We start from the raw sequence: 25,710 nt of genomic DNA, 5'->3' as shown, positions 1-25,710 counted from the left end.
CCTCTTTTTGTACATACATTGGTGTTTTCCCACCCTTCACAAGATTATGATCTAGGGACTTTTTTTTTTCCTTCCCCACCTTAGGAACCTGGGGTGCAGGCTTACCAAGTCTTGAAATTTGATCTGAAAGTAACTCTCAAGCTCAGTGGCCCTGAGCCAAGATGGCCTGATCTCCAATTCTGACTCCGATGTTACTAGTGATGCGCCTCTGGGAAAGTTACTTAACCTCTCTAATTTAGTTTCATTTTAAAATTGGTGCAGTGGCAGTTTGGTAAGGCTGTTGGGGAAAATCATAGGCATGAATAACACACATGAAAGTCCTTCTACTTACAAGACTTAGTGACTAGCAGCTCTTCCCCCCTTTTCACATCTTTCCCCAATCCTGTTTCCTCTTGTACATTTTCATCCTGATGGAAAAGAGGGTTGAGAAGAGAGTGCTTTGCCAGGACTTACTCTTAGGTTGTTTCAGAGGCTGTGGAATCTGAGGTACTGGTTAGCAGTCTCTCTTCTGAGTACTTTCCCCAGCTTTATGCTTTGTTGTGGAGAGTTTTCTGCATTCTTAGTCATATCCTGGTGGATGGTTAGTGTTAAAACAACTCATTAATCTAATGCACTTCCCCATCCCAGCAAATGGTTTAATGAGGAACTAACAGGTTCCACAGGGGGCAGGAAATAAAATAATACCTCTCAGGTTGGGGCAGGGGCTCAGTTGGTGGAATGCTTGCTTAGCATACATGAACCCCTGGTTTCCATTCCAGCACCACATAAACCAGATTTGGTGGCTCACACCTATAATTCTACCCCTCCAGAGGTGGAGGTAGAAAGATCTGCAGTTCAAGGTCATTTTTGGCTATGTGGAGTCAGGCTACCCTAGCTTGTTCCTACCGTCATGCAGGTTGGCACCCATGGATTGCACATCCCTGTGTGTGATGTTTATATTGAGTGTCAAATTGACAGGATCTAGAATCACCTAGGAGGCAAGCCTCTGGATATGTCTGTGAAGGAGTTTCCAGACTGGTTAAATGAGATAGAAAGACCCACCCTAAATCTGTGTGGTACCATCCCATGGGTTGGGGTCCTGGACAGAATGAAAAGGAGAAAGTGAGCTGGGCCCCAGCATTCATTGTGATGGACTGTTCCCTTCAACTGTGAGCCAAAATAAACCCTTCCTTGCTTAGGTTGCCTTTGTCAGGTATGTGGTCCCAGCAATGAGACAAGTCACTGCTCCTGCGTGTCTGAACTTGCGCCTTTCTCATGCTGCTTCTGTGTGTCTGTCTGTGTCTCTTTTGATGACCTTATGCCTGCATGCTGCCTCTGATGGTGAACTTCTCTACTTCATAGGAATACTGTGTTATTCTCCAAATAGAAGAGGTTTAAATTTGGAGTCATTAGAAAAGTTTGGAATCATTAGAAGAGAAGGCCTTTGAGTTACTATGCTTAACTGTTGCTAGGGTGAGTAAGTCTGGCAGCTCCTCCCTGCCCCAGGAAAATTCTTCATTATTTAGTTAAAGATAAAGGTGGGTGGCTCATGCCTTTGATGCCAGCACTCAGAAGGCAGGTGGATCTCTGTGAGTTCAACGCCAGCTTGGCCTATATAGTGAGTTCCAGGACAGCTGGGGCTATAGAGAGACCCACAAAAAAGACCAAAAAAAAAAAAAAAAAAAAAGATCAGTATCTTTGCTGGGGTGTCGTGGTAGAGGCCTGTAATCCAGGCACTTATGAGGTGGAGGCAGGAGGATCAGTATCTAAAGGCCAGCTCCAGGGACAGTGAAATCCTATATAAAATAATAAATCAATAAAAATAGCAAGGCATGGTGGTACATGCCTTTCATCACAGCAACTTGGGAGGCAGAGGCAGGTGGAGCTCTGTGAGTTCAAGGCAACCTAGTATACTTAGTGAGTTCCAGGACACCTGAGGCCACAGGGAGACCCAGCCTTAAAAAAATAAAATAATTTAATTTATAACTGTCATTTCAACTTAAATGTTAATATAATTTGGTCTGTACCTTCCTTTCTTACTCCTCTCCTCCCCTCTCACCTCTTTCCTCTCCTCTCCCCTCTCCTCTTCTGGCCCCTCTCCCCCCTCCTCTCCACTTCCTTCTCCTCCCCTCCATTCCTCTCCCCTCTCTTCCCCCCTCTCTTCTTTCTTTCCTCTCTCCCTCCCTCCCTTTTCTTCTTACCTTCCTCCCAACCGTCCTTTTTCTGTTTTTCTTTCTCTTTTGGCTGAGAGAATAATTTTGTAACATCAACCTTTTTAAAAATCTTAATCATTTAAAATACTACTAAGATGGGAAAATGGGTGTGAACATAAAATAATTCAAAACAAGAGCCTAATACCATACCCAAAAGGTGATAGACATGTAATATAGAGTACCTTGCTATTTAAAATTAGAATAAAGAGAAAAGTATTCATATTCTCTGCAGGCAGCGCAGCATGCTATGAAAAGAAACCTATTGATTAAACACTTAGAAAGTTTTTAAAAGTCCCCTTTTAAACCCTAAGATATTGGCACAAGTGATGGATGCCTAGAAGCAGATAAAACAGTCGAGTCTTTTTAGTGGAAGAAGCAGGGATCTTTTCAGATGGACAGGGACTGGAAAAATATTTGCTATAATTAAAATCTGCAGTGTGGCTTTCAGGAAATTACATTTTTCAGGTCTTGAAGAAACTTCACAGATTCACTTTTAGAAAAATTAATAGCCTACCAGAAATGAGCATGTGATGGGGCTGAAGTCATTGGTGTGGATTTCTTTCTTTTCTGAGGTCTCACCTGGTGGTGGAACTGATGATGGATGAACAAGTTTTATAGCTCCATCCTCTTCTCCACTCTCCCCTCCTTCTCTGCCTGGAAGTGGACTTGAATGGGAGGAAAGTTCCCTCTTTATACTCTTTTTGGCCACTAAATTCCAACCATGGCTAGAGGTGATAAATCAGATTGGAACATCCTACCTTCAGCCTTCAGGGGAGCCGGTTTAAGGCTGGTTCTAAGCCTAAATTCTGAGACTGCCTCAGTCCCTTATGAAACTTCCCATATTGTCCCACATGCTTCTATCATACCTTGATTATGATTATTTATAATACCTAACATGGTGTAAATAGTTATTATACAGTCTTGTTTAGAGAACATGACAAGAAGAAAAGTCTATATATATTCAGGACCAAAACAATATTTTTATGTCCAAAGTAAGGGCTCACATGGCCCAGGCTGTCCTTGAGCTTGCTGTGTAGCCAAGAATGACCTTGAACTTCTGATTCTCCTGCCTCTACCTCTGCACATCTGGTTTATGTATGTTGGAGATGGAAACCAGGGCTTTGTGCATTTTAGGCCAGTACTTTACCCACTGAGCTACATCCCCAATTTTCAAAAGCAATTTTTTCCTGAATATTTTCATCTGTGGTTGGTTAAATCTGTAGGTGTGGTAGCTGGCTGTGAATCCAGAGAGCCCAGTGGGTTGAAAGCACCTTGGCGATTGTCTTTTGTTGTTCTTAATCACATTGCAGTTATTGCAAAAATCTCTGAATAATTTTTGTACTAATTATTACCAAAATCTGTTGGTGGCTAACAGATCCACTTCTGGATCTTGTAGCTTGGTGTATTAATGAAGGCGCACACATACTACAATGTTACAGTTCAGTATTTTAAATTGAGCCTTTATTGACCCAGGTTGTACTCACTATGTAGCTGAAGATAGCTTTGAGCTTCTGATCCTCCTGAATGCTTGGATTACAGGTATGCACCACCACACCTGGTTTATAGTGTGCTGGGCATGTGCAGTGTTTCTTGCATGCTGGACGAGCACTCTACCAACTGAGCTACATCCCCAGCCCTATATCATAATTTAAAAATATTAAGTATGCCTGTCTTGTGCTTTGTTTGTGCTTAAATTTTTTTGTGTGTTTATGATGTATATGTATATGTATATATATATATATTCACATGTGTGTGTGTATGACATAGAAAATGTGTATGTTCAACCTTCTGGGATTTCTCCTGTCTCTACCACCCATCTTGCCTTAGGAGCTCTGAAATTATAGATGTATGCTATCATGTCCATCTTTTACATGGGTTCTGAGGATTTGAACTCAGGTCTTTGCACTTGTGAAGCAAGTGCTTTACCCACTTAGCTATCACCACAGACCTCTTTTGTGTTTTATTTTATGTGTTTAAAAACATCATCTATAGGCACCAGCTTGGGCTTTACCAGATTGTCAATGGGGCCCAGGGCATTCAAAAAATTGTGACCGCTGCTCCCTGCATTACTTGTTTTATTTTAATTGATGCCACTACAGTTTTTCCATCCTGGCTGCATGCTAGACTCACCTGAAGAGTTGGAGGAGCCTAGTTGGTGAGCTGTCCCTCAGACCAATTGCAGTGCTGTGTCATTTACTGAGAAGTGCATTGCTAGGCGATTTTGTCATTGTGTGAATGGTAGGGTGTGTTGACCCCAGCTGAGCTGGCATAGATTGTTTACTTCATGTAGTCTTTTATTGAAACCCAGAGGCATGGTAAGCATAAGATGTGCCCAGCTGCTTCCTGCAGAATGGGGCATGCTAGTGTGTGTACGTGTGTGTGTGTGTGTGTGTGTGTGTGTGTGTATACACATGCATATGTCCATGTGTGAGGTACACACTGATGTGCATACACATGCATGTGGAAGCCAGAGGACAGCCTTGGGTGTCATTCCTCAGGTACTGTCCATTTGGTTTTTGAGACAGGATCTGTCACTGATTCCACTAGGCTAGCTGGCCAGTGAGCCTCAGGGATCCTCCTGTGTCCACCTCCCCAGTTCTGGGATCACTGACATATACCACCACACCTGGCTTTTTTATGTGGGCTCTGGGGACCAAGTTCAGATCTTCATGCTTGCATGGAAAACACATTACTGAGTTGTCTCCCCCACCCAAGAATGATGCACCCTGTTTTATAGCATTTTTTAAAATAAGAAATACAAGCTGGGCATGGTGGCGCATGCCTTTAATCCCAGCACTCGGGAGGCAGAGGCAGGCGGATCTCTGTGAGTTCAAGGCCAGCCTGGTCTACATAGTGAGTTCCAGGATAGCTGGGGCTACAGGGAGACCCTGTCTCAAAAAGACCAAAAATAAAATAAAATAAAATAAATACACAAATATATAGTTTAGTGAATACATATACTTGCAATGCAGTCATTTATTCCTGTAATTGTGTATAATTGTATGTACTGTATATTTATGCAGCTGCTGGACAGCAGGTGTGTTCCACTAGCATGTTCACATATGCTGTTGTTGCCAGAGTTCTCTCAGGGTCTCTTGAGCTATATCAGACAAACCATATAACATATTTTTATGTGAATTTATTATAGTTATATCTTGGGGGTGGGAGTGAAGAAACTCACAGAGATTAACACCCTGCACCCAGTACCCAGCTCTGCGCAGCAGGCCGCAGGCCACCGCCTTTCCAGATCGCTTGCCCACAGTCTCCGTTAATTTTTGCCCACGCATCTGGGGCCCGCAGTCTCTTTCCAGGTCAGTAAATGTCCCCTCTCACTAAGTGGGTGAGACGCCAGGGCCATCTTTTCTCCATGCCTGCTGCCCAGCGTTCCTGCCATGCCAAGATAGCTCCCAGAAGACCCTCCACAGTCCATTCTCTGGGGCAGGCCCCACACCTTGGAGGAACCAGGTCTCTGGGACACAGCTGTGGTGCAACTTTTCTGTAGAGCCCACATCACCAGGAATGGTGTTGCAGCTCTGTTATAATCTTTTGGGACCACCATTGTATGCGTTCCTTATTTGTGTGTGATTGTGTGCATATGTATGTATGTATATATGGTATATGCACATGTATGTATCCACCCGTGGAGGCAACAGGATGACATCAGATGACATTGTCTACCTTAGTCCTTTGAGACAAGGTCTCTCATAGACCCTGGAGCTAGACTGACAACCAAGCAGGCCCCAGGGATCTTCCTGTCTCTGTCTCCCAAGTGCTGGGGTGACAGACACAGGCACACAGGGCCATGCCAGGCATTTTTAAAAATACATATTTTATTTATTATTTTTATTTTATGTGTATGAGTGATATGCCTGCATGTAAGTAAGTTCACCTGTGTTGTGCAGTACTCTAGGAGGACAGATGAGGCTGTTGGATCCCCTGGAACTGGAGTTACGAACAGTTATTAGCTGCCATGTGGGTGCTGGGATTCGAACCTGGGTCTTCTGCAAGAACATTCAGTATTCTTAACCACTGAGTCATCTCTCCAGCCCCCATGCTAGGCTTTTTATGTGGTTGGTGGGAGTTTCAGCTAGGATCCTCATGCTTGCACAGCAAGTACCCTCACCTACTGAGCCATCTTCCCAGCCTATATGGGTCCATCTTGATGGAGATGTCCTTAGTGTGACCTGTGGCTGCTGCTGCAGTGTTCTGCTGTAGTCTCGGGTACTCCCAAGGGATCTTAATACACAGCCAAGGTTGAGAATCAGTAAGAACTGGCCTGCTCCCCTCCCCCCTTCTCAGCTGCTTCAAGTAAGAAATAAAGTTTCATGTTTATAGTAAAATATTCAAATTGCAGAGAAGAGCAGATCCCTGTCACCTTTCTAGAGAGAGCTATGGCCAGCATGTTTTGTGCGTACATGGTAGATACAGACATACACAGCCACATATATCCATGGTGGGCTTATGCTGTGGCTATTATACCTTTATGGGCTTGTTGCATAGTTTTCACTATCATAGAGAGCTTTCATTACCAACTTCTGAATTAAGTTGACACTTAAGAATCATTGCGATTTTTAATTTGCTGAAATTGGGGTGTATGTTCAGTTCTAGGCTCAGTTCAAGAATAACTTGCAGACTTTGGATCCTTATTTCTTTCTTTTAAACAATGGTGCTATGAGGGCTAGGGTTGTAACTCAGCTTGTAGAGTGCTTGCATAGCATGCATGGAGCCCTGGGTTCCATCCCAAGCACTCCACCGGGTATGGCAGAACTAAACTATAATGCCAGGACTCTTGGAAGTAGAAGCAGGAGGACAGAATTTCAATGCCATCTTTAGCTACATAATGAGTCAGAGGCCAGCCTGGGGTACATGAGATTCTCCAACACAAACAACAAAACACAAACTGAAAAGAATGGTACTATGGAAGGAAAACAAACAGCTTTGGGGACAGGCTGATCTGGGTTGTGGGACTTGGGGTCCTTGAATCTGTTTCCTCATCTGTCAAAGAGTTGAAAAAAAAATGCTTCTTGTTCAGGATCCCCAGGGCCAGTGACAGGTGAATATTTTCTTTTTTATTCAAAAAAAATTATTACCTTTTGTGTGTGTGTGTGTGTGTGTGTGTTTGTGAGACAGACAGAGAAAGGCAGAGACAGAGATTGTGTGTGTGTGTGTGTGTGTGTACATGTGTGCATGTGTGTAGGCACATGTGCCATGATGCACTTATGGAATTCAGAAGACAACTTTGCTGGGGTCGGTTGTCTTTTTTAACCATGTGGGTCCCAGGAATTGAACTGAACGTCATCAGACTTGGCAGCAAATGCTAACTGTTGTGCCATCTCGTAGGCCAGGTGCCTGTTTTCATTACCTTCCTTAGCAACTGTATTTCCTAAAGGAGCTTGGAGTGGTCATTGGGCTTCTCAATTATTTTTCCTATCAGTGAGCAGGTGGCAGGAATGAGGGGTAAGTGGAAACCAGGTTCTGTGTGTAGCTACAGAGTAGAGGGTATAGGCCCCATGTCACCTCAGGGTAGCTGGTATCTTCTGGTTGGATCTGGAGTTGAGTTCAAGACTACACACATGTTAAATTCACCTTATCAGTGCTTCTCAGCCAAATATTTATACAACTTTAAGAGACTGTTCTGTCCCCATGAGCTTATAGACCACGTGGGTACATTTTATCACAACTTCAATAAGGAGCCATCAATGTCAGAGCACCTGGTAGGAAACAGATTTTACCGGAGACAGTTTGAACAAAGACTAATGACAGAAATAGTTCCAGGGTGCTGTCTGAAAGAGGGATTGCCTCCAAGTGCCTTCACTAACCACAGTGGGAAAGCCCTAGGGCCCAGGGAGAGAGAACAACTAGATCCTGCAGAGCCCAGGGAAGAGTGGATACCCAGGTTGTCCGGGAAGTACAGGAGTATGGCTTCTAAGAAGTAAAAGCTCACGGTCACCCCTCTCACTGCTGTTAGATTCTACCTGACAAAAGTAACTTAAGGAAAGGTTCCTTTGTCTCATACTTTGAGGGTTTATTCCATCATGTTGGGGAACACTCTGGCAGGAGCAGAAGGCAGCTGGTTACATCACATCTGCAGTCAGGAATGAATGCAGAGGGATCTGCAGAGGGATGAATGCAGATGCTCAGCTCCCCTTCCTTTTTATGAAGCCTAGCGCCTCGGCCCATGGAGATGGTGCCACCCACATTTAGGGTGAGTGTTCCCACCTCAATTAACCTAGTTTAGGAACTTCCTCACAGACATGCCCAGAGGTTTGTCTCATGGGTAATTCTAAATTCCATCAAATGACCACCAAGTGGTTCGAGGAAGTTTGAGGAGCATTGTAATGTGGGACTACTGATTCCCTTAAGACTTTTAAATTTAGGCCCCGTGAGGTGACTCAGAGGGTAAATGCCCTTGGCTCCAAGCTTGGTGAATTTGATTCTAGGACCCATAAGGTGAAAGGGCAGAACTGACTCCTGCAAGTTGTACTCTGACCTTCACATGCATGCTGTGGTATGTGTGCACAACACACACACACACACACACACACACACACACACTCACTCACTCACACAATTCACAATAAATATGTAAAAAAAACCTTCAATTTTTAAATTTGAAACAGCCTCTTACTGTGTAGCGCATCTTAGCCTCAAACTTAAGATCCTCCTGCCTCAGCCTCTGGAGTCCTGGGATTATCAGGCAACTTTTGATTTTTTTCTCTACTTTTTTTGCTCTAATAAGTTAGAGTTGTAACACTCCTTCTGAATCACTCCCTATTTTGACCCATTCTTGAGGAAGGCTGGGCTCAGCAGGACAGACACACAGGAAGTGAATTTTTATGGTGGGAGATGCTATCTTTCTTAAAAACAAATAAGACCATCCATGGACCTGTGTGGTTTCCCTGAAGAGCCTGAATGTCATCTGGTGGTGTGTGTTTCCTTCTAGCTTGGCACATTTTTATTTTTAAATTTATGCATATGTGTGTATATTTGCATGAGTTTATGTATGCCTTGCTCATGCAGGTGCCTGAGGAGGCCAGAAGAGGGTATTGGATCCCCTGAAACTGGAGTTACAGGAGGCTGTGAGCTGCCATATGGGTGCTGGGAACTGAATGCAGGTCTTCTTGCTACAGTAAGCTCTCACTGCTGAGCCATCTCACCAGCCCCAGCCTGGCTTGTTATTAATCCTTTTATAAATGATACTGCTTTCCATTCACCACTTTCTGTCTCTTAGGGGTTTTCTGTATTGCCTGCTAGACCCTGCTGGGTGATTAAGCCATTCACTCAGCTTCTTAAAGGCCACTAGAGGACCCTTTGCTTACAGCAGCTGGCTGTATTTCTCAGAGCCCTCACTGAGTGATGTGTTAACTGCTTATGCTCCTTGGGAGGAAAAGGCCTTCTGCTCTGAGAGCTGAGGCCCAGAGTGACGGGATTCATGTTCATGTCCTGTTCTGTGTCATCTCTCCTATCCTGTCCCATGGTGATAATTAATATTATCACCTTGATAAGATCTAGAATCACCTAGGAGATGAACTTCCTGGATGCAGCTGGTCCTCCCTAGATTCCCCAGCACCTAATAGTAATGTGTGGCTTTCTGGGAGGTTCTTAGTCCCAGAACTACGAACATAAGGACGAATGGCTGGATGGAGCACGCACTGCAGTGACTTTGTGCTGATTCCTTTGATGGCTTGTTTCAGTTTCTTCCTCTGTAAGTGGCTTGACTATAGCTCCTGGAAGAGGTCCTGGGAAGTTTTCTGGGACTTTATAAGCATCTTCTCCATTCCAGAGCCATGTAGCCTGCTGCTCTGTTGCATTCAGCAGCATGACCTGATAATTCTAGTGAAATTCGGGATTCTTAGACAGACAGACTTGGGCAAGGACGGAAAGAAAGAGACCAGCAGCAGGTAGTGGAGCTGGAGGCAGGAGGCAGGAGGAGCTTGGAAGCAGGGTGTTCTCTGTGTGGGGCACTTGGGGCTTTCAGTGTGGTTGTGGCTCTTTGCAGTTTCTAGACCCTTGTGAAAGGCAGACTTCCCTACCCTGGATTCCAGCAAGCTTCCCTCAGCTGTACGTGGAAGAAATGACTGGGCATCAGTTAATGGAACTGGCTGGGGTAAGGTCCTCCGTGCCCAGCCATTGTCTGCCCAGCACATTGCCTGGGCTATTGGGCCCCAGGCTCTGAGGGGCAGGACTGGGCTTGGGAGTAACAGGAAGGAAGTGAGGTCATTTTCTAGTTTTATGTAATCTGGCCATGGTCTACAGGATGCATTTTTCTGCTGGGAACCCTGTTACCTGGTAACTCATTTAACAGCTGAATGCTGGCCTCTGGCCCTTCAGCCCCAAAGGATCTGAGTCTGGGATTCTGCTCTCCAGGCTCCTAGACTCCAGGACCTCTGCTGGGAGCAGGCTAAGCCCTTGGCCCCAGGATCAAAAACTTGCAGATTGGTCTGATAGTTTATTTTTCTTCCCAGTGAGAATGTGATCAGAGGGCTGGGGCTGTAGCTCGTTTGCTTGCCTAGCATATATCAAGTCTTAGCTTTTGTCCTCAGAACTGTGTAAACTAGGCATGGTGGCACATAATTGTAATCTCAGTACTTGGGAGTCAGAGGCAGGAGGAACTTGAAGTTCAGGATCATCCTCAGTTACATGTTGAGTTTGAGGCCAGCCTGGGCTATATGAGACCCTGTCTGAAAAGAGAAAAAAGTATAATGTGATTACAGGTGCCTTTCATGGGCTTGTCACCTTTCATTAATTTCAATATATTTTTAGATAATTTTTCATTGCTGTGACAAAATATCTGACAAAAGCAAGTTTAGGAAGGAATGGTTTATTTTGGCTCACAGGGTACAGTCCATCATGGTGGGGAAGGCACGGCAGCAGGAATGGGATGCAGCTGGTCACACTGCATCTACAGTCAGGAAGCAGAGGAGATGAGTGCTGGTGCTCAGCTCACCTTTTTACTCAGTTCAGAATTCAGCTCATGGGATGTGCTGCCCCGGCTTCAGGTGGCCCTTCCCTCTTCAGCTAAACCTCTCTAGAAACACCCATACAGGCAGGCCCAGAGGTGTGTTTCCATAGTTGATTTTAAGACCCTTGAAGTTGACAGTCCAGATCAACCTTCACAAACAGCCATTTCAAATCTCTATTTTTATCTCTTGCTTAACTCTTTGGGCTTTTTTTTTTTTTTTTTTTTAAATGGTTTTAATCGTACGTCAAAAAATCCAAATAGAAGATAATACCAGTGTTTTTTTTTCAGGAAAGAATTCTTTGCTATTATATGTAAAATATATGTGATATGGGGCCTGGAGAGTTGGCTTAGCAGTTAAGAGGACTGGTTGCTCTTACAGAGGAAGGACCTGGGTTTGGTTTCCAGCACCCTATGGTGGCTAATAGCTGTCTGCAACTCCAGTTCCAGGGGATCCAACACCCTCTTCTGCCCTCCACAGGCATTGCACCATATGGGTGCACTTACATACATGCAGGCAACATACTCCTACACATAAAATAATAAAAAAATATGTGATATGAATATTTGGAGGTGAAATGGTTACAGTAAGCACCAGCCTGTTCTCTTTTTAAAATTGAGTACAGCTGCAGATGGAGCTCAGTAGAAGAACACTTGACCACATGCATGAGGTCCTGGGTTCAATTGCTGGTAGCAGAGAGAAGAAATTTAGATTGGAGAGATGGCTCTAGGGTCATGAGCACCTGCTGCTCTTGCAGAGGACCTGAGTTCAGTTCTAGCACCCATATCAGTTGGCTCACAACCACCTGTAACTCCAACTTCGAGGGGTCCAATGCCCTCTTCTGGCCTCTGTGGACACCCTCACACATGTGGCATTCAACACACACGTAAATAAAAGTTAAGAAGTCTTTTGAAGTTTTGCTCCAGTTTTCTGGTGCTCTTTCATTGTCTCAGGATGTTTTGCTGACAGCTGATGAGGTGGTCAGCTGAAATGGCCAGGGCCTGACTGGGGGTCGTGCCTTGAATACGTCCCTGGAGGCTGGAGGTGGTAGTACGCACTGTAAGTCCAGCCACCTGTCAGGCTAAGGCCAGGGATCACTTGAGCTTGGAAGTTCAAGGCCAGACTAGGTAATATAGTGAGATCTTGTTACAAAATAAAAATTAAGAATGTAAATGGATTGAGGTATCAGGGTTGTTCCTGTCAGTCTTGTTAGGGCTTCAACTCACTTAAAATGGCTGCTCACCAAGTTACCAGCTCTATAGAGAAGGTTGTATTTCAATATTTAATTGTTGAGTTTATATGTGTGTGTGATCATGGGTATGTCATATACTCATGTTCAAGTATATGAGTGCATATGTGCCATAACATGTACGTGGAGGTCAGAGGACAACCTCACCTGTTGGCTTTCCACCTTGATTCTTTTTTTTTTTTTAAAGACAGGGTCTCCTTGTAGCCCTTGGAACTCACTATATCACTATATAAACCAGGCTGGCCTCCATCTCACAGAGATCCACCTGCCTTTGCCTCCTGAGTGTACCACCATACCCTGCTTCTACCTCATTTGAAATAGGGTCTTCTGTTGTTTGTTGTCGTGTACTCCAGGCTAGCTGACCTGCAAGCTTCCAGGGATTGTTTCTGCCTCCCCTCTTTCCTTAGGAGTACTGGGATTACAGACATGTGCTATTCCATCCAGCTTTATGTGGGTTCTGGGAATCTGAACTCAGGTTCTTATGCTTGTGAGGCAAGCGCTTTACCCACTAAACGATCGTCCCACCCCTGGTTGAAGCTGCTTTCCCTTTTATAGTTAAAGACACAGCCGGCCTGCATCATACATGGGTGCACTGTCCAACAAGATACTATTGCTTAGTGATTATAGCTATCTCAGTTCATGTTGGGATGAGAGCCTGATTGCCATCATTTCTCAGAATGTGTTGACATTAGTGAACAGGACTGTACTGTAGCTGAGTGTTGAGTAATTTTGCCCAGGGTCCCACAACCAAGATATGAAGAGTTGATATGTAAACACTGGTTCCTAATGTGTGGCTTTGCTAAGCTTCATTATTCCTTTAAGGTGCTGTGATGGTTATCTTAATTGTCAACTTGATGCAACCTAGAATCACCTGCAAAGAGAGTCTTGGTCCAGGATAAGTCTAGATCAGGTTGACCTTTGGGCATATCTGTTGGGGGATTGTTTTGATTGACTTAATTGATGTGGGGAAACCCAGTTCACTATAGGCAGCACCATTCCCAGGTTTGGGGTCCTGGACTGTGTAAATAGAGAAAGCGAGCTGAGTGCTAGCATGCATGTGTTCCTGTCTCTTTGCTCTTGACTGTGGATATGACCAGCTGCTTCACCTTCCTGCCAGTGCGACTTCCCTGCAGTGACGGATGGTAACCTGGAATTGTAAGCTAAAACACTCCTAAATCGCTTGCTGTATTTTATTACAGCAATAGAAATGAAGCTAGAACAGGGGCTTGCTAACAAGAGGAGGAAGAGGAGGGATGAAAGCAAGCTTTATTGAATTCCTGTTACACATGTGGTACTTGGTGAGTGCTATTGCCTTTGTCTTCCCCCACCTCCATCCACCCTGTGGAACAGTACTGTTTTACAGGAAATGAAATTAAGTTTTGGAAATGTTAAGTGTCTTGAAAACTGTGCATGGAAATGAGAGGACCGAAGTGGTCCAAGTGTCTACTGTCAGAATAATAAGTATAGAATCATGAATGGAGACAGTAGATCCCTTGGGTTGTGAAATATCTGGGGTCAGTGTTGTGTAAGATTCTGTGGCAGAGATAGAGAAGTAGATATGTTCATGGAGAGCTGATAGTTTGGTTAGGGAAGTGGCCATGCCTGGCATAAGCATGTCTCAGAGATGTTGAGTTAGGCAAGGATACAGGGTAGGGAGTGGGTTGGGGTGAGGAAGATGGTTCAGAACCAATAAGGAGGACTTTGTGGTGGAGCCACTGACATGAGCAATGCAGTTCTCTTTTAATCAGGAAGGTCTCAGCAGCCAGCTTCTGACCTTGTGATGGTTAAGACATTTTTTGAGGTGGAAAGGTGTGGCATGGGGCTGCCTCAAGGGGTCACCTGGCAAAGGTTCAGGAATGCATTAGGAGGGAATGGAATGAGGCTGGAGAAAACTTAGCCATTAGAAAGCTGTGGTGAGCTACTAGGGAGGAGCTGACTAAGGCAGGAATATACTGGTTTCTGGGTAGCCTTCAGTTGGTGTGGTCTTTAAGCAAAGGTAGGTTAATGACTGAGAAGTGAGGCAGGAATCTCAGTGAAGTTGAATGCTCAGGTAGAAAGGGTGGGAGGTGGCAGACACATTCATCCTGGACTACTTAGGTTTCATAGGCTCTAGGGGGACTGCTTGTTTATAAATCTATCTAAGGACAAATTCATTTGCCTCTCTCTCTCTCTCTCTCTCTGTCATATCACTCTCCCTCATCACTCTACTCTGGGTGTGTCTCTGTGTTCGTGTGTGTAGAGGTTAAAGGATACCCTCAAGTGTTCTTCAGGTGCTGTCCATCTTTGTGTTTTGCTTTGTTTTGTTTTTGAGACAGGTCACTCTCTGGCCTGGAGCTTGCCCCAGGGAACCTTCTGTCTCCACCTCTGAAGCGGTGGGATTACAAGCACACCCACCACACCTCGCTATTTTATTTGTGTTCTGGGAGTCAGACTCCGGTCTTTGCTTTCAAGGCAAGTGTGATGTAGAATGCCATCTCCCAAGCCCTTCTTTCACTGTATTGGTTGAAGATGAAAGATGATTTGATGCAGTCCTAAGCTTCTCCGGACTAGTTTTGTCCACTGGAACATTCTGTGGTGGTGGAAGGTGCTAGCCTGTATGGTAGCCACTGGTCTTGCATGGACTTTCAGCTTTAGGAGCTGAAGGTGGGAAAGGAAAACTTTGCCAGAGTGATATAGCCTGTAGTTCTCAGGTCTTCTGAAGGGGCATCTAGGCTACTGTTCTACAAGCCACATTCCTGGGGAGCAGTGTAGTACTGAATGAACATTACATGGTTGGGAGCACACAGATCCAGGTGAAGGTGGGAGTCATTTATAGTGGCATGTGCCTTGGAGTGATAACACCTAGCACCTCCTGTCCCCACCTGCCCTTGGGACCTGACCTCAGGCATTCAGTGCCAGGGGCTCTGGTTTTTTCAGTGTAAGTCTGAGTCTTTGTAATGCATGAATCTTGAGAACAATCTTGAGCAATAAAACTGAAGGTGGCAGTTTAAACAAAAACAGGATGGGGGTCATCTACAGAGATACATAGCTTTCCCAGTGTCAGTTTTCTCTTCTTTATGATGAGAACCAGTATCTTAAAGAGGTATCATGTTGTATAACTCATACTAACTTCCAGGGTCTTGGCACATAAAAGGTTCTGAGTATATGGTTTATTATCACACATAAGTTAGCATGTGTGCACAAAATTACCTAAAACTGTACAGTGAGACTTGGGTCTCTCTCCCTGCTGTGCTTCTCTTTCCCGTCCCTTCTCGTCTTCCCTTCCCTCTCTCCTTTTTGTTCTTTCACCTCCCTCCATCCCCCTCTCTTTCTCTCTTTTTTTTGACAGGGTCTCATATAGCCCAGGCTGGCCTCATACTCTATATAACTCAGGATGACCTCTAACTTGCTTGTACCTCTTGCCTACAGCTCCCAAGTGCTGGGATTATAGGCATGCTGACTTAAACAGTGCTGAGGATGGAACCCAAGCCTTCATGCGTGCTCTGCAAGCACTGGATTCTCCTTGCTCTTCTTACTCTTTCGCCTCTTCCCACATATCGAGCTGTGAAGTGATCACAGATGATGAAAGACAAGGAGAGGGTACGACGAGGCTGAATGCTATGCAGAGTGGCCTTCAGGAAATAGAGAACTGTGGTATCATCTAATAATAAACCATGTCTTTAGACTTTGGGAAGGGCATATAATTGGTGAGCAGTACAGTCCAGAATTCCAGCTTCCCTTCTCCTCTCCTCTGGGAAGAGCATTAACTAAAGCTTACAATATAAGCACTCTGGGTTTTGGAGACATTAATATTTACATGGCATTCTGGACACCCGAGAGTAGATTCCTTTATCATTTCCTTATCTGGGTTCTTTATTTACTCCAACACTTGAGGTTGATTTAGCATCTTACAAGAACTAAACCTTGTCTCCCAGACATCATTAATCTCGCCTTTCTTATGCAGCATAAGTGTGAAATTAATCAAAAAAGCTAAGGGAAATTAATAGCATGTTGGTATTCATAGCTCATTGGCAACCTCACAGCAGGTGTAAAATCCCCGTCTCTGAATTAACACATACCTCAACAGATTAAAGATAAAATGAAGGTTTTATTTGTTATTTAGCACATCTCCCAGTATGCTCGCTTCTTTGATAATTAGTCAAGTTCCATGATGGGTGGTGTCTGGTAAGAAGACCATTCATTATCATGAGGTCACCACAGGACTCCTAGTAAACATTAAATCAACTGGACTTGCTTCCCCCATATGTTCTCGTATCGACAAATGGGGGAGCCACATCATTGTTACTCACAGGCTTCTTGTCATTTGCAGAAGGTTTGCCTGAAGACATTCAGTTTTGATCTTTATTTACAGTAAACTAGATTTGATCTCACACTCGCTGTTTCCTTGTTATGGCATGTGGTGAGATTGGTTTCAAAGGATACAGTGTGATGAGCACATTATGGAAAAGAATGGAGAGTTATAATTATAAGTCTCTGTTACAGCTTTTACTGAGGGCGGCAGAGGACACGCTTTTGCTGCTGAAGTGTTCCTGTAATTACATTAGGGATAACAGGCAGCAGTCACCTTCCATTAGGGGTGTGAGAGAAGACTCCTTACTATTTAAATGATCACATAAGGTGCTGAGTGAATCATCATCAGCCTCATCATGAGGAATTAAAAATAGAGAGGACTGGCTGACATCATCCTACAGCAAGTTTTTAAAGAGCAGAAAAAAAGTTAGATAGTTGTATAAGCAAAAGACTTCTCAGATGCATCATGCCTAGCTTACACGATAATAGCTGCTGACAGTGGGTCTCTAACTTCCACCTGCCCCTAAAGCACCCATTGCTGTCCTCCTCTATAATCTCTGATTTGTAGGTATAAGATGGAGTTTGAGGTTTTATTTTTGTTTTTTGGTGTGTATGTAGTATATACATGTGTGTGTATATGTGGGGGCCAGATGTTGATATTGATGTAGGGTGTCTTCCTAAATAGCTCTTTATTTTTTGAGACAGGGTCTCTCCTTGAACCCAGAGCTTACCAGCTTAGCTAGACTGACTGACTAGCAAATCAGGGATCCTCCTCTTTTCCATCCTCCAGTACTGATGTGAGCTGCCATACCTGGTTTGTACATGGGTGCTAGGGATTTGAGCTCAGGTGCTCCTGCTTGCATTGTAAGCACTTTATCCACTACACCATCTCACCAGCCCTGGGTGTGAGGTTTTTGTCCTTTCAGTTTCTCAGATGATACCTCTGTTTCTGTTACCATTCAAGGGCCTGTGGTAAGAAGCAGGTAGAAGTTTGGAATGGTTCTGGAAACAAAATTTTATTTTATTTTCTTATTTTTTGGTTTTTGAGACAAGGTCTCATATAGCCCAGGCTGTTTCCAAACTTGCTATGTAGCTCAGGCTGACTTTGAACTCCTGACCTGATCCTCCTTTCTTCCACCTCTTGAGGACTAGGATTATAAGTGTCTACCACCATGCCTCATTTATCAAAAATAGAATTTTAAGATTAATTCCTTAGTCTCCGGTAAAGTAAATTTTGAGAAAGATACTGAATTTCATTTGGGGTGATGTGCAAGCTTTGTATAGAGAGCCTGCTGTTTAATGGTGTCATTGAGCATTAAACATGGTTGTAAATATAGATATGATGCTGGGTATGATAGATACACCTGCCATCCTAGCACTCGGGAGGCGGAGGCACTATTTGTAGAACTGCTCTTTTATGACCCAAGGATTTATTATCTCATTAAAGCAAAAGAAACCATGGCCATCATAATTGACAATATTCATAGAGGGCCCAAGGGCTCTGGGAAGCTATGGGCTGTGCTGCCTGTGCCTCAACTTGGGAACCCCCTTCTCTGAACCAGGAACTGTGATGACTGGTGTCCTAGACATAAGAAAACAGACATGTGCAGTCAATGTTGTTCTTAGGTGGTTTGTGGAAGCTGGAACCTGTATTTGAGTTCAGATTTCAATTCTGCAGTATATTGGGACACTTTATATGGAGACACTGTGAAAGGCCTCGTTGAAATTCAAGATGCTCTGAGAGTAAAAGACTGCCCTACTCAGGTGTGGTGGCACACGTGTAATCCCAGTGCTGGGGAGGTGGAATCAGATAGACCACTGGGTCTTGCTGGCCAGCTGGCCTAGCCTACTTGATGAGTTCCAGGCTTGCTTGTTCTCTGACCTCCACAAGCATGTCCATCTGCACATACATGAACATGCACACACACTCACAATATGAGTACATATACACAACTACACAAAAAGACCACTCTGGATCTATGTAATTGGATGGGATTTCACCATGTGATGATGTTAGCTTTTCTGTGCAATGTCAGTTAGATGATCAGAATCTATGTCTAGGATTTGCTTTCCATGTATACTACCAGGTGGCTTTATTCCTTGAGAACTTTCTAGGCCTGAAGGTATTTTTAGATAAAGCTTCAGACGCCCTTTACTGAATGAACATACAGAGTAGCTTTGATATTTCAAACTGGCCATCTCTGTCCTAGGCATGGAAGAAGGGGAGGAAGACCTGTTACATCTGACCATGGTGTGAGTTTCAGTATTAATAGTTCTGAGACTGTGTTGGGAGGGACATTGCCCTTAGGGAATAAGAGCCCAAACTGCTTGAGCATATAAAGCTTGAGAAGAGGTTCACCTGACATTGTGGAATGGAAGGGTGTGGGGAGTTAGGGAAGGGGGAGACCCAGAAGCCTGGAACTGGCTTCCATCATCCTGTGCCATCATATCCTGAGTAGGAATAGCATAGGTGGGTCTGGGGATGGAATAGCTGTGATGGGGAATGGAATAGGTGGAACTGGGGATATTGTAAGTGGTCTGGAGTTTAGTATAAGTAGGCCTGGGGATAGAACAGATGGGTCTAGGGACAGCATCAGTGGGTCTTGGGATAGCATAGGTGGGCCGGGAACTGTTACCAGAGTAGGTGGGCATGGGGTGCATTGATTCATCATGATACATCTTTGGAGATGCTCTGGCTGAGGGTTGGAAGGGGACAAAACCCAGGGGCAGACTTCTCACAGAATACTGCAATGTTTTGTTTTCCAAGTGGACTATTTGGTTGATAGACCACTTATAATGTCTCTATACAAAAAAATAAAACAAAGTGGTAAATTTTGATTCAGCACAGTATTTTAGCCTTTTCTTGGAGACACTGTCCTCTTCCTTCCCCTGCAGTTGGAATCTTTCTCCTCTTTCAAGATTAAATCTACCCTCATGGCCTCTGTCTACAAGTGCTTTCATAGTTTAGGAGTAATTGAGAAAGAGCAAAGTGGGGTTGGGGATGTGGCTCAGTCCACAGAGCACTTGCCTCTCATGTGCAGAGCTCTGGGTTTCATCCCCAGTATTGCATGGTGGCACACATTTATTAGCCTATCACTTTGGAAGTGCAGGAAGGAGAATCAGAAGTTCAGGGTCATCCTTAGCTACTTAGAAAGTTGGAGGCCTACCTAGGCTGCATGAGAGCCTGTCTCATAAAAACGGTATGTGTGTGTGTCTGTGTGTCTGTGTCTCTCTTTGTGTGAATCAATGCATAAGCACACACACACACACACACATACACAAAACTGAGAGAGCCTTTTGACCCCTAGAAATGATATTTTGGGTGTACTTTTGATGGACACTACAGTAGTATACTATTTTGAAACTTAGGAAAGGAGAATGGACTTCCTCCTTCCTCCAACATTTTCTTTACAAAGAGAGCTAGGAATGGCTGTAAAGTTTCATTAATGTTATACACTTGGCCCTGCAGGAAATGAGATTTAAGATTACTTGAACATGAAAGTGTTGCCAACGGTAAAAGTAAACAACCTTTTGGTTTCTCACTGGCCATGAATTTTGCAAATGTCCAGGATCAAGGGTGATGCAGTATTCTTTCTGTTACTTGGGAAGTTGATTGTTGGGTGTGTAAGGTAGTTCTTAACCATGTGGCTGGAGCTCGAGAAAAAGAATTGAGACTTGAAAGTCCTTGGGAAAGTGAAGGATAACATTTAAAAAATTTGGCCTGGAGAGATGACTCAGCAGTTAAGAGTACTCACTGCTCTTGTAGAAGACCCCAGTTCAGTTTCCAGGCTCCATTTTGGGTGGTTCACAGCTGCCTGTAACTCCAGTTCCAGGGCATATGATGCCCCCTTCTTACCTCTCTAGGCTCCTGCACACATATGGCATATGTACATATAGATACACACATACACATAGTTAAAAAATATAATTAAAAAAAATCTGTTGCATCACTCACAGTTTTTCAATGAATAGTCTTTCATTGATGTGATTCATACATCATTTACTACTTGTATTAGTTACTTTACTGTTGCTGTGCTGAAATAGCATGACCAGCTGGGTGTGGTGGCACACACCTTTAGTCCCAGTACTAGGGAGGCAGAGGTAGGCAGATCTCTGTGAGATCAAGGCCAGCCTGGTCTACATAGTGAGTGCCAGGCCAGCTGGAGCTACAGGGAGACCCTATCCCTGTCTTTAAAAAAAGAAAAGAAACAACCAAACAAAAAAAGATTGGTTCACAGGTTCTATGTGTCAAAGGGTACACTGATAAATGCCGTGGGTCCCAGGAATTACAATACGCTTCATTATCACAAAGTTACCATGATAAAATCCCAGAGAAACTAATCTGAGACTAATAGGTCATAAAAATGACTCAATTTATCTTGTTTCACCTTTCTTAGGCATTGCCATTCCTGTCCCTATTAAAGGGATAGAGTCTGATGTGCTTAACCCAAGCAACATCACCTGTGCACTGAAAAAAGAACGTTTTGGCAGCTTCATGCTCTTCGGCTCACTGGCTGCTTTCTTTACACCTCTTGCAATCATGATCGTTCCCCTCCACAGGCATTGCACGACATGGGTGCACTTACCTACATGCAGGCAATACACGCATACACATAAAATAAAAATGAATAAAATATTTTTTTAAAAGACCAAAAAACAAAAACAAAACAAAAAACTAAACCATGACCAAAAGCAACTTAGAAGAGAAAAGGGTTTATTTTAGCTGGCCATTCCAGAGGAATCCAATTAATCATGGTGGGGAAGGCATGCCAGCAGGAGCATGAGACAGGCTTGGCAGTCGGGAAACAGAGATGCCACCTTTCATCCACACACAGGAAACAGAGAGAAAACAGGGAGTTGTGTTATGCTACCCTTAAATCCTGCTGTCAGTGACTTACTTCCTCTGCAAGGTTCCACCTCCTAAAGGTTCCATAACCTTCCAAAACAGGGATATCTACTGGGGATCACACATTCAAATTCATAAACCTGTGGGAGACATTTCACATTCAAACCATCACACTACCCATGGGGACTCACAAGGAAAATTGTCATGTAATAGACTAAATGAGATGCTTATGAAAACATAAAAGAATAACCACATGGGAAATAAATTGATTTTATTTAGCCTGTTGATTTCATTGGCCTACACATTTCTCATGAGTGAGGTATTTTTGATGAGGAACAAAATGTTGAATATTCTTTTCTAGAAAATTTGAAACCTTGAGGGGCTGAGAGGATGGCTCAGATAGTAAAGTGCTTGCTGCTTAAATATGAGGTCCTAAGTTCAGATCCCTATCACTCATGTAAAAAGCCAGATGTAGTAGTGCCCGTCTAACCTCAGCACTCTGGGAGGTGGAGATAGGAGGATCCTTGGATCTCACTGGCTACCAGTTGTGGCAAATTGATGCTCTCCAGGTTCGGTGAAAGTTCATGATTCGAAAATGAGATTCTAGAGAGATTGTCTAGTGGTTAAAAGTACATACTGCTTTTACACAGGTTTAGTTCCAAGAACCCACATTGGATGGTTCCTAAGTGCCTGTAACTCCAGCTCCAGAGGGGGAAGCCAGCATCTCTGGCTTCCATGGGCATCAACACCCATGTGTACAAATGCTCCTTCCCCCTATGCACATATACACATAATCAAAAATAACAAAGTGGAGAGCAGTCAAGAAAAACACTCAGTGTCAACTTCTTCCCTACGCACATGCACACACATACACATGTCCATATCCACATGTCCCCCCCCCCACATTTTGGTAACTGGAATTTATTAAAGATAGTAGCTTCTTTTTTCTTTATGTAGTCTTTTTTCAGAATCCATTTCTTTACCTTACTCAAAACCATCTCAGACAGAAACTAGTCTAAAAAAGGGGACCACAGTCACTTGTATTGATTCAGCTCCTTGCAGTCTTCCATCCATCAGTAAACATTTACTGAGCCCTCACTGTTTCCTGGAGACCATGGATTTAGAATGTCTGCAGGTTCAGCCTGCTTGCCCAAGTTACCCTAGTACCCACCCCACCTCTGGTGTTGCTCAGCGCCTGCTGACACAGACAAAGATGTCAACACTGTGAATGCACTTCTGTGCCACAGGCCATAGAGAAAGGAAATTGCCTTTATATGGATTAAAAATAACCAAACCTGTTCAGAAGAAAATTGCATTTTTCATAAAGCCTTTAAGAATAAGGGCTAATTGGTTAGTTTTAAAAGACTTAACCAGTCCGTTTGAATGGGAGAATGTAGTGGGGTGACGTATTCCCTCCTTTCTTCCCTCCTCTTGAAGGCCTTGGCTGTTTTATAATTTTCTGCTGAGACATCCCATGGATATCAGAACCAGTGTGTGTGTGTGTGTGTGTGTGTGTGTGTGTGTGTGTGTGTGTGTGTAACTTTTGTGGGCATGGTCTCAAATTCACTATATAGTTGAAGATGACATTGAACTTCATATCTTCTTGCCTCTGCCTCCCGAATGCTTGGATTACAAGCATGTGCCACGGTGCCCAGTTTATGCAGTGCTGAGAGTCAAACCAAAAATTAGTTTTATTTATTTATTATTTATTTATTTATTTATTTAATTTATTTATTTTATGTATATGAATATCTTTCCTGCATGTATGTAATTGCACCCATGTTGTACAGTACCCACAGAGATCAGAAGAGGGTATCTGATCCTCTGAAGTTGGAATTATGGACAGTTGTTAGACACTGTGTTTGTGTTGGGAACCAAATTTGGGTCCTCTGCAAGAGTTACCAGTGCTGTTAACTACTGAGCCATTTTCTAGCCCCTGAATCCCTCTTTTAGTTTTACAAAGGAAAAACTTTAGCTAAATTAGAAACACATAGTATTAATAGGTGCATTTCTAAAATGGACCTCTCTCTCATGTGTATGTCTTGTGTACTTGTGTGTGGGTATGTGCATTGCATGTGTGCCTGTGGAGGCCAGAAAAGGGCATGGAGTACTGGAGCTAGAGTTATAGGCAGCTGTGAGCTACCCTAAGTGGGTGATCTGAACTGAACTTGGGTCTCTAGACCAGCAGTAAGCACTCTTAACCACTGAGCCATCTCTCCTGCCCCTAAAATGGACTTTTTTTTATGTCTATGAGTGTTTTGCCTGTATATATGTATGTGCAGCATATGTGTGCAGTGCTTGAAGAGGCCAGAAGAGGGTGTTGGATCCTTTGGAAATAGATTTACAGATGGTTGTTAACCACCTTGTGGGTGCTGGGACTCAAACCCAGGTCCTCTGCAAGAGTAGCCAGTACTCTTAAACACAGATGGATCTCTCCAGTCCCTAAAATGGATTTTTTTTTTTAATGTTGCAAGGGGAAGCAGCTACAAGTAATGCGTTATATTTGAATGAGCAGGCTTGTAATTGGCTTGGCTTATATCCTCTTGCAAACTCCTCTGTCTTTGTAATAGAGCTATCTGTTTTTGAACTCATCTGTGTGTATACTTGGAACCCTGTGTGTGAAGTAATGTATTAATGTGGTCTAGTTAGGAAGTGTTAGGGTTGGTAAAAGCTTTAGTGCCCACTGAGACTTGAAATGTGTAAATACTTCTTCCTTGCTAAGAGGAACTTTATTTCAGCTGAATGGATATAGTTGGGTCCTAACAAACAAGATAATCAAGATAATATATATAATATATATGTATGTCTCTATGTCTGTATGTATTAACATACTTCTGAGGAATTGATTTCTCTATTTCTCTCTCTCTCTCTCTCTCTCTCTCTCTCTCTCTCTCTCTTCCTCTGTGTGCATGCACATAGATGTCAGAGGACAACTTTGGGTGGCATTCCTCTGGTGCCATCCACCTTTTGTTTGAGAGAGAGTCTCTCATTGGCCTGGTTCACCCTATAGGCCAGGCTGGCTGGCTGGGGCACTCCAGGGATCTGCCTGACTGACTCACTTCTCATCTCATTGTCACTGGGATTACACATGCACACCGTCACATCTGGCACACGGCTTTTTTTTTTTTTTTTTTTTTTTTTTTTTTTTTTCCTATGGGTTCTGGGGATGGAACTGCAGTCCTCATGCTTGAGAGACAAGCTCTTTGCTGACTGAACCATCTCCCAACCCCTGTGCTTTGGTGTCTTTGAGGGGAAGATTGTCTCCCTCTTAGGCGGTTGGGTTCTAAACAGTAAGAAGCAGAGGTCGGACAAGCTCTTTGTCAGCCCATCTGTGCAGTACATGCCTTTCAACAGAGAACTTAGAGATGTCTTTGTCCTTATGTTTCCAGGAGTGATTCCTATCTGAAAGTGGACATTGGAGGAGGATCCATTAGACCATGTAAGTACTGTGATGGGCAGATATTCATCCTGACTGGGCACAGAGGTCAGGATGTTTGACTTTGAAAGAGAGAGAAACAAGAATTTGAGTCAGATGTTAGAGTTTGAGGTCAGCTTGGGCTACATGAGATCCTGTCTCAAAAAATGTGTATACATGCACATCACACACACACACACACACACACACACACACACACAAATAAAACAATAAAAGATAGAGAGAATCTGGTTGCAGAGGGCTATGGGTGGCCCCTTGCCATCTGTAATTCTGAGGACGTCTTCAGCTATCTGGTGAAAGGATAGGATAGAATTGGTCTATCAGGTTAATTGTGTAAGAACATCTTGTCTTCATAGAATTAACAGAAGTCTATTTATTATTTCATATAGTCTTTGCCAAATATGAATTTATTGAGTTTGATCATAGCCGCTTACTCTCATGAAGCAGTGCTCCCTTCTGAAGCAGCCCATCCCAGGCCTCATTCAGAAGATCATGATATGATCATAAGTAGAGCCACTGAAGTAGAAAGCATGACATCTACAAAGTGCCCAATAAGGGAGTTCCAGAGAGGGCTCGATGGGGACAAGCACTTACTGCACAAGCATGAGGACCTGAGTTCAAATCCTCAGCACACACATAAAAAGCCAAGTATGGTCATATACCTGTAACCTCGGTGTTCTGGGGACAGCCAGGAAGATTGCTGGGGTTTGCTGGTTCCAGGTTCAATGAAAGACCTT

General features: G+C 43.7%; 1 protein-coding gene across 8 annotated transcripts in view; it reads left to right on the top strand.

The window, feature by feature from the left end:
* The window catches only part of Mgat5 (alpha-1,6-mannosylglycoprotein 6-beta-N-acetylglucosaminyltransferase), a 339,269-nt gene that overhangs the window by 29,383 nt on the left and 284,176 nt on the right, over nucleotides 1-25,710 (top strand). For 4 of the 8 annotated variants that reach the window (XM_008832463.3, XM_008832459.3, XM_008832461.3 and 1 more), the window contains exon 2: nucleotides 24,927-24,976. The exons of the other annotated variants lie outside the window; for them this stretch is intronic. The gene's annotated coding sequence lies outside the window, so the exon portion shown is untranslated. The remainder of the gene's footprint in view (nucleotides 1-24,926; nucleotides 24,977-25,710) is intronic. 8 annotated transcript variants of the gene reach the window in all.

The sequence above is a fragment of the Nannospalax galili genome, unplaced genomic scaffold (genome assembly GCF_000622305.1).
Source record: "Nannospalax galili isolate Female #2095 unplaced genomic scaffold, S.galili_v1.0 scaffold995, whole genome shotgun sequence".
NCBI classification, from domain to species: domain Eukaryota; kingdom Metazoa; phylum Chordata; class Mammalia; order Rodentia; family Spalacidae; genus Nannospalax; species Nannospalax galili.
This window is presented reverse-complemented; position numbering and strand designations above follow the sequence as displayed.